The sequence below is a fragment of the Panthera tigris genome, chromosome B4 (genome assembly GCF_018350195.1).
Source record: "Panthera tigris isolate Pti1 chromosome B4, P.tigris_Pti1_mat1.1, whole genome shotgun sequence".
NCBI lineage: Eukaryota > Metazoa > Chordata > Mammalia > Carnivora > Felidae > Panthera > Panthera tigris.
The window spans coordinates 83,501,347-83,506,568 of NC_056666.1; the positions used below are offsets into that span (position 1 = coordinate 83,501,347).

The 5,222-nt window shown below is 42.9% G+C and overlaps 1 pseudogene; it reads right to left on the bottom strand.

The window, feature by feature from the left end:
* Positions 1 to 2,281: 2,281 nt before the first annotated feature.
* Positions 2,282 to 2,503, bottom strand: LOC107180797 (annotated as a pseudogene).
* Positions 2,504 to 5,222: the final 2,719 nt, after the last annotated feature.

Here is a 5,222-nt window from a genome sequence, read left to right on the forward strand (position 1 = left end):
AACTGTGAACCTTAACTCACAGGCTATATTACTCCTGACTTGTGGGCAGAAGGCATCAGTGAACTCTTTTTTGTAAGGCCCTGGGACCAAAGAGGCAGAGGAAATGTGAGGGAAGGACAGTGAGGACCTTTTCAAAGTATTGGTTTATATATCATATTTCAGTATTCCAAAAGTATTATTTAGGCTTTTGTGCACTACCCACTTTGGAGAACAAGAGATAAGTCACAAGCTTGACCTTCAAAGGTCAAGTTGTAGAGGCATCATTTATGAAGTATTTATGTGTGGATATAACTTAATACATTGGACCACAGGTGAGCTTTGTTTCTCTCAAGACTACCCACCCATCCACTAGCCAAGTTCACACCCAATGACAGCATGTCATTTTTGAGCCAAAATGACTGTGGTCCCAGAGCTGGTTCAACTTCTTTTTGCCTGGAGAACAAAATATAAAGCCATCTTGGAAAGGAGAAGGAATTTTCATAGAGAGGGCAGAGTTCATGAAGTGTTACATTAGGCACTCGATCCCTTCCCCTTTTTCCAATCTGTGGGGGTACAGAGGTCACTTGACCTGCTCTCTTTGCATGTCCCACCAGCCTAAGGGGTCCCTGAGAGTGTTCCATGGGACTTGAAAGGCGACTTTAGACATAAAGCTGGTGCCTTCTTCTTTCAGGAGCTACCATTAAAACTAGGGGCTGACAGATGTGCCTTGCCGTGGCTGGGTCTGGAAAAACCATTGGGTGGTGCAGCTGAGATGGATGGAGAGTGTCTGGGTCTCCACCATGTGGCATGGCAAGGATGTTTGAATTTTCCTGTGTGCCCAGAACCCACCTGCAAAAGTGACTAGGGGCAGTAACTGGTTTGCAGCCCTGCCCTTTCCCCAGGGCGTAGAGTCAAAGGGAAGGAGTAGAAGGAAGGTGGGAAGAGACCTGGATGATGTTGACTGAGATAGTAATTCCTGAAGTGGATTAAAAGACACTTCTGGACTGGGTCAATTTTGGTGGATTGGACTAAATTTAGTTTTCTTACTGTCAAGTGGGAGTGGAAGCCTGTCAAAGAAAAGTGTGTGCAGATATAAAAATAAAGAGTTTCAGGTTTTCACAAAGCTGATTTGTCATTGTCCAATTCATGCCACTTACAGTAGATTTGTTAAATCTATAGTGAGGCAGTTATCGAAAGCCAGGCTTTGTTGAAAAGAACATGCCTTTCTAAATTCCAAAAGCTTCGCTTTAAATAACAGAACTGAAGGGCTGAGCTTAGAGCACAGGAGGAACAGGGCATTGGGAGAGGAAAAGGCCAAGGACTGGCCTGAGGGCCTTGATCCACGTTCTCCAATTGAGGTTGAGAGTCTTTGGGGAATGGGGGTTAGAAGCAATCAAAGGACTTTAGGGAAATCCTGAACAGGAATCTTTCAGGATCACTGGGAATTAGGATCCAGAGGGAGTGGAGATCAGTCCCAGAAAACAGAGTTCCTTTTTTTTGCACATTTGAGTCACAGAGTGGTGAGATGTATCACTGCTCACGAGCATGCAGGGGCCTTCCTGGTGGGAGGACTAGACATCCTCACCCTGATGAACTCAGGTATGGGTATGTGACTTGCTCTGGCAAATAAATGTGAGCAGAAATGAAGGGTGTCTCTCTTAGGCAGAAATGCTAAGCAACATAATTGGTCATGCTTTAAAAAAACAACCCTCTATCTCTTACCATGGTGGAAGCAGGTATTGAGGTGGAGCTTACATCAGCCTGGACTCTCGAGTGACTACGATGGGCAGATTTTCCCTGTCAGTTTATGATGAGTGAGAAGTAAGTGTTCTTATAATACAACTTTTGGGTTTTTTTGTTACTGCGGCATAAACCACCACCGCTTTCTGACCAATACACAATGTGAAAATTTTATCCCCAAGACATGGTCTGTATAACTCCATTTAAACAGGTATAGTTAATTTGCTGAAGAGGGCAGCAGGATTAAATTCCATCCCAGTTGTTTCTTAAACAATTCAAGGACCAACTTACTCCCTTTTTTAATGGCCCCTATTGCTTTCTACTTGAATTATAGTTACTGGGATGCATTTAAAGTCCTCCCCCAGGCTGAAGATTCTTTGAGGATGGGAAGCATGTCTGCTCCATTTTTGAATAAAAACTCATTCCTCCCCCCACCACAAACAAAACTTTCTCATAGTTATTATTGAACCAACCTACTAGGGTGGAAGCGTCGAAACAAGAGAAAAATAATTTTCCCAGTAAAGCATGTCCGGCTGTTCAGATAGTAGTGATGTTTTCAGCATCATGTGGTAAGAGGCTGGTGACCTTGATACAGCAGACATATGTGTGCCATCTCAAGTACAATTCCGTATGCACCCAACTTTATTCTTCTCCAGTGTCTCCTCTCAGAGTTGAACCTGATTTTATTACTAGTTTTCACTTGAATCCATTGGGGAATGGGATGATCCCGCTTTTGTTTCTTGGCCAAGAATCACTTGATCCTGAAAGTCTCGTGAGAGGACATGATGAGGATCAGAGTCAACTGCACCCACCACAATGGTCAAGAAAGGGAATAAAAGAACAAAGCCCATTCTCTACAGGTCATATGAATGAGTGGTAGAAACTATTGGTAGAAGCTTGGTTAGTCTGAAACCTCTGATAGATATTTTGGATGTTTCAATTTCCTAAAATATAAAAAAAAAATTCTTGTTGTATTAGATACCTATTATGTAGAATAGAGCCTTTCTCTTCAGTGGGCTCGTTGAATGGAAGCTTTTGCAACTGCACACTCTTCAGATAAGGTGAAAAATAAAGAAAAAATTATCATTAGCTAACTTTTATTGAATGTTTACCACAGGCCAAATACTGTTCTAAACCTTTTACACTTACATCTTCAGAACAACCTTAAAAGTTAGGTACAATTATGATTCTTAATTTTGAGATAAAGAAAATTCAGCACAGAGAGGTTAAATAACTGGCTCAAGGTCACACAACAAGGTGGTGGATTTGGAATTCAAATCTAGGTCTGACTCCAAAAATCTTGCTTTTAGCCACTGTGCTATACTACTCACTCAGCAGCAGAAATATTTTTGAGGCTTCTTCAGCTCTCAGCTACCTTGTCTGGGAGCTACCTCTATCTATAACTCACATTAAGGAGTAGGACTTAGGTCTCCTTCAAAGCTGATGAGACTAGCGGTAGGCTGGTCAATGGTTCATCCAATGGAATGTTAGATTTTTTTCTCTAGAAAATTTAAACCAAGAAACACAGAGTGTGAAATTAGGGTATGTGAAAGGCAAAAATGACAAATTGAGGGTCTTTGACCTGGACCTTTTTGTTTGGCCCCAGCCACCAGTGAAAAATCAAAAATGGGAGAATGGGGAAGGCAAGGGAAAAAGTCACAAAATATTGTCCATGACAAAAAATAGCATGTGTAATATTCCACTTAGGTATTATTATACTTGCGTGTGTATAGGTATAAGGAGGTGCTGGTGCATAAAAATATGGTCACCAAATGTTAGTGATGGCCAATGAAGAGTAACGGCATTTTAGGTGATATTTATTATTTCATGTAGATTTATGTATCTCTTGACTACTTTACAATGAGCATGTATAATTAGAAAAAAAAGATCTTAATTTTAAACATGAAGATTTTACATAAATCTCTGTATTCCTAGGTTCAGTTGAAACTTGAAAGCACTGGCATTGCTGGGCTCACACTTTCACATGGCAACCAGGGCTGGGGCTGAGTCTCGACTTTTCCTTCTAGCATGGTGGATACACTCTAACTTCCACAACCTGTTCTTCACACTTGACTGTATTTGCTTCTTGCTATTTAGTGCTTGTTGCCTGTCGGCATTTGAGGGGCCTTTCTTTAGAGACTTGGGGTTAGCAGCCATGTTGGGTTATGCGCAATCTACAAAAGCCATGTAAGGTAAGGTAAGCCATGCAAGCTCAGGATCTAGAGCAGGGCCATCTAATGGAACTTTCTGTGATGATAGAAACAAGCACTTGAAATGTGGCTAGTGTAACCAAGGACCTGAATTTTAAACTTTATTTAATTGTAATTCATTTTAATTAAAATAGCCACGTGTGGCTTATGGCTACTATACTGGGTAGTATAGATTGAGAGACAGAAAGAGAGGGAGAGAGAAAGAGAGAGAGAGAGAGAGATGAGAGTTTGCTGAGGGTGGAGATACTCTAAAGAGAGTATCTACATAGGTCGTGCTAATAGGTGGCCCAAAAGTCACACATAGCCTACCTTCAGACTGTATATTGGAAAAGAAGTGAGGGATGAGAAAAGGGGTTGGTGCAAGAGAACCTCTTTAGAGAGAGCTGTCAGCATGTTCTACATTTCCCCCCCTTTCCTCCACCTGCTTCAAATCAAGTAATGGGGATGCAGGAAGATTGCACAGAGAAGTGACCTATTCCTTGGATTTACAAGACTCAGAAGTGGGTGTTTGGCTGTCCTTGGAAAATGTCAAAGGAGAGACTAGCTGGCGATGCCCCTGCCCACACAGCAAGGAGAAAGGGCTAAAATGGGAGCAGCCTGAGTTTGACAAGAGGGTACCCTCTGGTCTAGAGAGAACTCTGTAGAAGGTGGCGGTGGGGTCACTACCTAAGAAGATGAGATATCTACAATAGGAAGAGTCTTTGTGGGGTCTACTTTCAGAGACTACTGTTGGAAGGGAGGGAGTGGAAGACCCCAAACACACCCCCTGAAAGAGAGATGTAGCAGTGTGAACTGCCAATCAGAGGGTACCAGCCTGCAAAGACAAGAGCACCCATCTCGAGGCCCTTTTCCCCCTTTTACCTTCCTCACGTGCCTCACCTGGTGAGGAGGTGGACCAAGGAGAGCAAAGGCAGACCTCAGCTTCTGTCTCCGCAAAAGGTTTCCAGTGGGAAAAATGGATTGCCATTTACTTAGGTGGGGGAATGCAGAGGGAAATGTTTTACTTCTGGAGGGGAGGAATCAGGAGTTCAGTTTGGGAAGGTGGATACCAACTAGCTAGCCTAGAGGAGATGTTGAGGAGACAGCTGTATAGAATCGGGAGTTCAAGAGCGAGAGGAGAGAGAAAGTTGGGAATTGTCGGCATGTAGATGGCATTTGAAACCATGCAAATGGATGAGTTCACTTAGGGAGTGAGCCCGCATAAGTAGAGGACTGAGGGCTGAGCCCTGTGACACCCCGATGTTTAAATGCATGGAGATGGATGGATCCATGTAGGGTGCTTAGAGCAGAGTT